Source organism: Phacochoerus africanus, chromosome 3 (genome assembly GCF_016906955.1).
Source record: "Phacochoerus africanus isolate WHEZ1 chromosome 3, ROS_Pafr_v1, whole genome shotgun sequence".
In the NCBI taxonomy this organism is placed as follows: Eukaryota; Metazoa; Chordata; class Mammalia; order Artiodactyla; family Suidae; genus Phacochoerus; species Phacochoerus africanus.
Window position 1 is genome coordinate 35458454 of NC_062546.1, and position 10535 is coordinate 35468988.

The following is a 10535-nucleotide window of genomic DNA, read 5'->3' on the forward strand; positions in this document are numbered from 1 at the left end:
CTGCAGATGGCAAACAGCTCATCCTCTGAGCATGCCTTTCATATGAAAACCCACTAATCAAAACCCACACCCCAGCCACTTCCTTCATCAGGCTCTCCCACTTGGGCCCCTGTCTACCTGCACCCAAGGCCAAGTACCAGGCAACTAGGGTCAGTCACCATGCCCCAGACCCTACTGAAATTATTCAAACCAGCCAATGCTAGGCCAGCTCACCCTGATCCACCCATTCCTTCCTGCAGAAACCACAATAAAGTTTCCTGCCTGCATTTTCCGATGGACCCCTCGGCCCCCTGGCCAACCCTGGTGCTTCCCCAAAAGGACCCCTGTGGTGTGCCACGTCCCCTCCTCTTGGAAACTGTGAGTGACAAACTATCTTTTCAATGGCAGTCCTCCTCTGATCTGTTAGCCTCACCAAGCCTGGATAATAACAAAACCTATATTTCAAAACATCCTCTTTCTCACAAAGCCTAAAATATTTACTATCTGGCCCTTTATTAAAAAAAAAAGTTTGGAGTAGTTAATGTGGCGCAATGGAAACAAACCTGACTAGTAACCATGAGGACACAGGTTCAATCCCTGGTCTCACTCCGTGGGTTAAGGATCTGGTGTTGCCGTGAGCCGTGGTGTAGGCTACGGACGCAGCTCAGATCCTGAGTTGCTGTGGTTGTGGTGTAGGCTGGCAGCTACAGCTCCAATTGGACCCCTAGCCTGGGAACTTCCATATGCCACAGGGGTGGCCCTAAAATGCAGAAAAAAAAAAAAGTTTGCTGACCCCTGCTCTGGGCCACTTGTAACTCTGAGGTCATGTCATGGTGCTCTTGTCCCAAGAACATGTCTTCCTCACCCACCATCTGCTCTGCTGCTGCTCCAATCTGTCCTTGAGGTTAGGCTGAAGTGGCTTTTGTCAATGTCATCATTGCCTGGGATGTTACCAATTCCGTGGTCACGTCCCTCTCTTCATTTTGCTCCACACAGTTGATTTCTCTCCTTCTATTAAAGGCCCTTTTCTCTTGGCTTTTAAGGCAACAGCATGTTCTCCAGATCTGCTCCTCTCCTTTCTTTTCCTTTGCTGCCTCCTCCTGCGTTACCAGACTCCAGGGAGTCCCCCCACCCCTCCCCAACCCATCTCTATATACATTCACTCTCTCTGGGTAATGACTTCCTTCCTGGGCTCTGAACACTTTATCTATACCAGTGATCACAATTCTGTAAGCCCACCCCTGACCTCTCACGTGGTCTGCAAACTTCTTACTTTTATTTATTTATTTATTTTTGCCACCCTAAGGCATATGGAGCTCCTGGGCCAGGGATCAGATACGAGTTAGCTGCGAGCTGCAACAAGGCGGGATCCTTAACCCACTGTGCAGGACCAGGGATCAAACCCACATCCCGGAGGTCCCCAGTCACTGCCGATCCCATTGTGCCACAGTGGGCGCTCTAGTTTTTCCATCTTTTAAGTTTAGGAGATAACATCTATTCAGTATTTATACACCAAAGTTAGAATTCCTAATTTGCTCCCTTAAAACTCTAACCTAAACTTCCCTATCTCTGCATTATTCTTACTTTCATGCTTTTTCTTTTTTTTTTTCCCTTCCAATTTTATTGAGATATAATTGACATTCAGCATGTCTAAGTTTCAGGTGTATAGTATCCTTACTTGGCTGACTTAGGTTATGAAATGGTTACCACAGTCAGTGTGATGAACCCTCATCTTCTCATATAGCTACAAAAGTAAAGAAACAAAAGTGAATAGAGAGCCTAGAAATAAACCTATGGTCCCTTAATCTTCAACAAAGGAGGAAAGAATATAAAATGGGGAAAAGACTGTCTCTTTAGTGAGTGGTGTTGGAAAAATTGGACAGCTGCATGTAAGTCAATGGAACTAGAACACATCATGCACACACACACACACACAAATTCAAAATGGCTTAAAGACTTAAATATAAGATATGATACCATAAAATTCCTAGAAGAAAACATAGGCAGAACATTTTCTGACATAAACCATGCAAGTGTTTTCTAGGTCAGTCTCCCAAGGCAATAAAAATAAAAATAAACAAATGGGCCCTAATCAAACTTACAAGCTTTTGCACAGCAAAGGAAACCATAAACAAAACAAAAAGACAACCTACACAATGGGTGAGAATAGTTGTTGCAAATAATGCAATGGACAAAGGCTTAATCTCCAAAATATACCAAAAAACTCATACAACTCAACAACAAAAAACCCAAACAACTCAACCAAAAAATGGGCAAAAACCTAAATAGACATTTCTGCAAAGAAGACATACAGAGGCCAGTAGGCAGATGAAAAGATGCTCAACATCTCTAATTATTAGAGAAATGCAAGTCAAAACTATAATGAGGTACCACCACACACCAGTGTGGCTACCGTTAATAAGTCTACAAATAACAAATGCTGGAAAGGGTGTGGAGAAAAGGGAACCCTTCTACACTGTTGGTGGGAATGTAAACCTTGTCACAACCACTATGGAAAAACAGTATGGAGGTTCCCTAGAAAACCAAATTATAGAACTACCATATGATCCAGCTATCCCACTCCTGGGCATATATTTGGATAAAACTATAATTCAAAAAGATCCATGCACTTTTGTGTTCACTTCAGTACTATTCATAATAGCCAAGACATGGAAACAACCTAAATGTCCATTGACAGATGACTAAGTTAAGAAGATATGGTACATTTATACAATGGAATACTACTTGGCCATAAAAAAGAACGAAATAATGCCATTTGTAGGAACAGAAGGGATCCTTCAACCCATTGCAACGGGCCAGGGATAGAATCCACACCTCCACAGCAACCCAAGCCTCTGCAGTTGTATTCTTAACTCACTGAACCATGGTGGGAACTCCTGTTGTATTAACTTCTGCAGTAAGACAAAGTGATTCGGTTATATATATATATATATATATATATATATATATATATATATACTCATCTAAATACAATGTGCTATATAGTAGGACCCTGTTATTTATCCCTTCCACATGGAATGTACCCATGTATTCTTTACCTATCATTTTCTGTATTAAAATATCATTTTTCATATATTTCTACTTGTTTCCCTTTTGTTTGACATCTGGCTTGTTTCATATGGCTAATTTCATCCCCTATTATATATATATATAGGTTTTTTTTTTTGTTTGTTTGTCTTTTTGTCTTTTGTGGGCTGAACTTGCAGCATATGGAGGTTCCCAGGCTAGGGGTCTAATCGGAGCTGTAGCCACTGGCCTATGCCACAGCCACAGCAACACAGGATCAGAGCCATGTCTGTAACCTACACCACAGCTCACGGCAACACGACATCCTTAACCCACTGAGCAAAGCCAGGGATCGAACCTGCAACCTCATGGTTCCTAGTCAGATTCGTTTCTGCTACACCACAATGGGAATTCCTGATCTTCTTAATATTTTTATCAGGCTTCTTTGAACATGTTGGTGGTGGCTGTTCCAATAATTCTGCTTTGGATGGTGCCTCTTGGTACATCTGTGGCCCCCTTTTGGCATTCGTGCCCCTCAGGAGGGATATGCTGAGGGCACTGGCTATTCTAACGGGCTTATGTATCAGGGGAGGGGCAAGCTTGGCACGAGGCTGCTCCTCATGTGTGTAAGGATCTGTGTTTTCTGCGGCTGTGCATCAAATCATCACAGATGCAGTGGTTTCAATTGGCACACACTTCTCATCTCACAGTTTCAACAGGTCAAGGGTCTGGGTACAGCTTAGCTGGGTGTTTCATCCTCATCAGGCTTCGATCCAGGTGGTGGCCAGGGCTGTAGCCTCAGCTGAGACCCCTGCCCTGTCATCTGGGTCCTCCAAGCCTGTGTGGTTGTTGGCAGAAGTTACTTCCTTGCAGCTGTGTGGCTGAGGCTCTTGGCTCCGAGGCAATAAATTAAGACCAACCAAATGAGGACAAGCAAAGGCCATTTATTCAGGGCTCGTTAGAGCAAGGGATTCAGCCACCATTATTTGCATTTGGCAGAGATTCAAAGGCAGGTAGGGGAGCAGGAAGCTTTACAGCTGAGAAAAGAAGTGGCTTCAATTTGGGTGTGTCTGGTGGGACTCCTGGGCTGGAGATGCTCAGAGTGAGCATCCTATGGGACTGCTTGGTGTCGCACATTGGATTCGGAGACAAAAAAAATCAGGAGGCTCTCAGTTATTAATGGAGTTCTGGTTATTTTGTCAGTAGGTGTGCTAACCTCTGCGCCTTTCATACAAGTTCTGGGCATTTTGGATCAATGGTTACAGGGGTTATTGTTGCCTTCCTGGACCAGTGGCTAGAGATAGTGTTCTGACGTCCTACAAATCTGGCTTTTTTTTTTTCCCCCATGCCTATGGTATGTGGAAGTTCGCGGGCCAGGGATCGAACCCATGCCACATCAGTGACCACACTGGATCCTGCTAGGCCACCAAAGAACTCCCCTACAATCTGGCTTTTAAACAGTGGCTGGGTTCCTGGTTGCTGGAGATAATGGGTTGGTTTCCTGGGCTGGTTGCTGAAGGCTGTGGGTCAGAGTTCTCTTTCTGCCTATGGCCCTGCCCACTGGCCCTTGGTATGTTCAGTCTTCAGCTTTTAGAGGCTGCCTGCGGCCCCCTGGCCCTGGCATAAGGCCCTCACTCTAGGCCATTCACAGCCTGGCAGTTGCTTCTTCATGGCCAGCAGAGAGCATCTGTCACTCTAATGCATTCTAGTGTCGACAGAAATCCAATTTATTATCAAGTTAAGAAAAAGGGGAATTTTTATGTGCTCTAAACTGAAGATCGGGAAACAGATTCTCAGAAAATTGTCAGAACTGTTCTGCCTGATAGACGTTGAAGGCATAGTCATACACATTTTGAGACAAAGGATCGTACATCAAAATGACATCTTGCTATTTTACATAAAGCTCACCAAGGATACATAGTCCCACATAAACACAAACGAAGTGAGCAGCAAGTCACTGGGACACCCTATAGAGCTGGGAAACAATGCTATTCTTCTAAGAAGTTACATTCCTAGCATCAGAAGAAAAAACAATTATCTTTAGGGTTGAGCAGGCCCTCCCATTTTTTTTTTTTTGGTCTCTTTTTTTAGGGCTGCACCTGCGGCATGTGGAAGTTCCCAGGCTAGGGGTCAACTCAGAGCTGTAGCTACCACCACAGCAATAGCAACACCAGGTCCGAGCTGCATCCTTGACCTGTACCGCAGCTTGAGGCAACGCCAGATCCTTAACCCACTGAGTGAGGCCAGGGATCAAGCCCCCATCCTCATGGATATTAGTTGGGTTCTTAACCCACTGAGCCACAATGGGAACCCCCAAGCCTTCCCACCTTTGAGCTGTTAGTGTAATGAGGATACACACTGCACACTGGGGAGGACAAATGCATGGAGAGAATGTTATGTTTAATTTTTCTTGTCCTGCCTTAAAATATAAATTTTATTTTATCACCAGCCAGACAGAGTTTTGTATATACGTTATTATGTATTCACAGGCATGATAGCCATACCATTGCCATGTTCTATAGGTTACCTTGCCATGTGTCAAGTCACAGTCCTGCCCAAACTGAGGAGGAGAGGTGTGGAGGACATCACTCCAGGGGCGAGGGGCATGAGGCACTTCTCCCCAGGGTCACCAGAGTCTGCCCACAATGGTGGGGGAGGGGAGGGCCCATGAGCAACGTACCCCAAGCCCTGGAGGACATCTCTTGGTCACCTCCATTACCGGCTTCCACCAGACAACATCCCTGCTCCAGTTTCATCCTTAAACTCACAGAAGAAGCAGCACTGGGAAAACCATTCCCCTATGCTCTGCCCAGCCATCCCTACAGTCTGGAGGAAGGAATGGCAAGGGCCACGGGTCCTGGGAACCTCTTTCCGGTGGTCATCACCAAACCATGCTTGGTACTGGCCCGCTTGCTCCAGCACCTGCCTGAAAACTATTGTGGCTGATTCCTGGGGGGAAGGGGCCCAAGGCCACTACTGCAGGGTAGACGGGGGGTGGGGTGGACGGGGCAAGAGCAGAAATTAGAAGCATCCTTTTCACACAAAGCAGGAATTGATCCTCTAATCCATTCCCAGTTCTGTCTCTCCAATGATACAAGTGAAAAAAACTAATCCCCAAAATACCACCATATGCCTTTGAGTCTTTTTGTTTCTTTTTTCTTTTTAAATATATTTTAAAAGTTGTATTGAAGTAGAGTTGATTTACAACGTTGTGATAATTCCTGCTGTACAACAAAATGATTCGGATACACATACACATATCCATTCTTTTTCAGAAACTAAAAAAATGGAAAAAAGGAAACAGTCCCATTTATCATTGCATCAAAGAGAATAAAATATATAAGAATAAACCTACTTAAGGAGGTCAAAGGTTTATACTGAGAAAACTATAAGACACTCATGAAAGAAATTGAAGACAACAATACAGATAGAAAAATATACCATGCTCATGGATTGGATGAATTATATTGTTAAAATGACTATACTACTCAAGGCAACCCACGGGTTCAATGCAATCCCTATCAAAGTACCAAGAGCATTTTTTCATACAACTAGAATAATTAAAAAATTTGTATGGAAACTTTAAAGACTCCCAAACAGCCAAATTAATCTTGAGAAAGAAGAACAGAGCTGGGGGAATCATACTCCCTGACTTCAGACTATATTGAAAAACTACAGTAATCAAAAGAGTATGGTACTAACATAAAAACAGACATATATATCAATGGAACAGACTATAACACCCAGAAATAAGCCCATGCATTTATGTTCAATTAAACCATGACAAAGGAGGCAAGAATATACAATAGAGAAAATTTCTCTTCAATAAGTAGTGCTGGTAAAACTGGGCAGCTACTTGTAGAAGAATGAAACTAGAATATTCTCTAATGCCATATACAAAAATACACTCAAAATAGACCTGTTAAGGCCTAAATTTAAGACTGTAAACCATAAAACTCCAAGAACAAAACATAGGCAGAACATTCTTTGACATAAATTGTAGAAAGATATTTTTGGATCTGTCTCCTAAAGCAAAGGAAATAAAAGCAAAGATAAACAAATGGGAACTAATTAAACTTAAAAGCTTTTGCACAGCAAAGGAAACCATTGACCCAATTAAAAGACAATGATAAGCTAATGATACGACAAGTAATAGGTTAATATCCAGAATATATAAACAACTCATGGAATTCCACATTAAAAAAAAAAAAAGTTCTGGGAGTCCCTGCTGTGGATTAGCAGATAAAGAACCCAACACAGTCTCCATAAGGATGCAGGATGGATCCCTGGCCTCACTCAGTGGGTGAAGGATCCAGCATGGCCACAAGCTATGATATAATTTGCAGATGTGGCTTGGATCCAGTGTTCCAAGGATGTGGGGTAGACCAAAGCTGCAGCTCTGATTCCACCCCTGGCCTGGGAACTTCCATATACCACAGGTGCAGCTATAAAAAAAGAGAAAAAAATCTGCCAATTAAAAAAATGGGCAGAAGACCTGAATATGTTGTTCTAAAGAAGACATATAGATAGCCAACGAGCACATGGAAAGATGCTCAAGATCACTAATCATCAGAGAAATGCAATTAAACCACAATGAGACATCATCACATATCTGTCAGAATGGCTATCATCAAAAAGAACAAAAATAACAAATGCTGGCAAGGGTATGGAGAAAAGGGAACCCTTGTACACTGTTGGTGTGAATGTAAATTGGTCAGCCACTTGGAAAACAGTATGGAATTTTCTCAAAAAACTAAAATAGAACTATCATATGACCCAGCCATTCCACTGTTGCATATCTGCTCTCCCCACAGGAAAAAAAAACAAAAAACATGAGAACAATAATTTGAAAAGATACATGCACCTCAATGTTCATAGCAGGATTATTTACAATTGCCAAGATATGGAAGCAACCCAAGTGTCATCGACAGATGAATGGATAAAGAAGAAGTGGCCTGTATATATACCACCCAGCTATAAAATAGATTGACATTTTGCCATTTGTAACAATAAGGATTTTCTTGGAAGGTATTATGCTAAGTGAAATAAATCAACAGAGAAAGAAAAATACTATAAGATATTACCTATATGTGGAATCTGAAAAATAAGACAAAGTCATGAATATAACAAAAAGGAAATAGACTTACAGATATAGAGAACAAACTAGTGGTTACCAGTAGGGAGAGGGAAGTGGGGAGGGACAATATAGGGCTAGGGAATTAGAGGTACAAACTACTGTGTATAAAATAAATGAGCTTCAAGGATATATTATAACACAGGGAATATAGCCAATATTTTATAATAACTATAAATGGAGTATAACTTTAAAAATTATGAATCACTGCGTTGTACACCTGTAAATTTATATAATATTCTACATCAAATATACCTCAATTAAAAAAATAATAAATCCAGGGAACCCTCCTATACTGTTGGTGGGAATGAAATTGGTACAACCACTACAGAATATAGTCTGGAGTTTCCTCAGAAAACTAAATATAAAGCTACCATATGATCCAACAATCCTACTCCTGGGCATATATCTGGACGAAACTGCAATTCAAAAAGATGCATGCCCCCCTATGTTCATAGCAGCACTGTTCACAATAGCCAGGACATGGAAACAACCTAAAGGTCCATCAACAGAAGAATGGATTAAAAAGACGTGGTGCATATACACAATGGAATACTACTCAGCCATAAAAAAGAACAAAATAGGAGTTCCCGTCATGGCGCAGTGGTTAACGAATCTGACTAGGAACCATGAGGTTGTGGGTTCAGTCCCTGCCCTTGCTCAGTGGGTTGACGATCCGGCGTTGCCGTGAGCTGTGGTGTAGGTCGTAGACGCGGCTCGGATCCCGCGTTGCTGTGGCTCTGGCGTAGGCCGGTGGCTACAGCTCCGATTCAACCCCTGGCCTGGGAACCTCCATATGCCGCGGGAGTGGCCCAAGAAATGGCAACAACAACAACAACAACAACAACAACAACAAAAAAGACAAAAGACAAAAAAAAAATAATGCCATATACAGCAACATGGATACAACTAGAGATTATCATACTAAGCAAACTACATCAGAAAGAGAAACACAAATACCATCTGATATCACTTATAAGTTGAATCTAAAATATGGCACAAATGAACCTCTCTACGGAACAGAAACAGACTCACAGACATGGAAAACAGACTTGTGGTGGGTGGGAGAGAATGGGATGGACTGGGAGTTTGGGGTTAGTAGATGCAAACTACTATGTTTAGAATGGATAAGCAATGAGGTCCTGCTGGATAGCACAGGGAACTATATCCAATCTCTTGGGATAGAACACAATGGAAGATAATATATGAAAAAGAATATATACATATATATATATATATATATATGACAAGATCACTTTGCTGCACAGTAGAAATTGACAGAACATTACAAATCAACTGTATTTTAACAAAAAAATTGTAAATAATGAATTCACTTATTCATTCTAAAAAAATCAGTGTATCTCTTTTAAAAATGTAACCAATATTTGTCTTTTGCTTTATCTTAAGGTGAAAAGGAAATAATACTTGAGAACGAACTTCTCCTTTTTTGATTCCTTAATTTCTTTTTTTAGACTGTAGTTTCCCCCAAATAGAAATTAACACTATATCATATTTCAATTTTTCATTGTTTCGTGTATGTATGACAGAGTGAGACACATCACAGAACTTTTAATTCCATGCCCAGCACTTTTCTTTCCACAGTCCTTATAAATACTTAAAACCCCCAGACCCTCAAAATGCTCTTCACTTTACTAAATGCTCTCTGGTTCCTGCATTAAGGAGCTAATAAATCTCAAACCTATCCTTGTTCCCATCCTTTATCTTTTTTTTTTTGTCTTTTTGCCTTTTCTAGGGCTGCTGCTCCTTCGGCATGAGGAGGTTCCCAGGCTAGGGGTCGAATTGGAGCTGTAGCCGCTGGCCTACACCACAGCCACAGCAACTCCGGATCCGAGCGGCATCTGCAACCTACACCATAGCTCACGACAACGCTGGATCCTTAACCCACTGAGCAAGGCCAAGGATCGAACCCACAGCCTCATGGTTCCTAGTCGGATTCGTTAACCACTGCGCCACGACGGGAACTCCCTTTTATCCTTTCTTTTTTTTTTTTTTTTTTTTTTTTTTAGGGCTGCACCTGAGGCATGTGGAAGTTCCCTGGCTAGGAGTTTAATCAGACTTGCAGTCGCCAACCTACACCACAGCTGCAGTGATGCGGATTCACAGCCTTGTCTGCAGCCTATGCTGCAGCTTGTGGCAACACCAGATCCTTAACCCACTGAGCAAGGCCAGGGATCGTACCCTTGTCCTCATGGATACTAGTCGGATTCTTAACCAGTTGAGCCACAATGAGAACTCCTTAACCATCCTTTACCTGTGAATAAGAGTCATCTTGAAAAACTTTTTGCATAAGTGCTTTGATACCCTTTTGGACTTTTTCCTCTATATCCTTATTTTGGAGGTGGAATATAAGAGGTCATCTGTCAAAGCTCCGAGG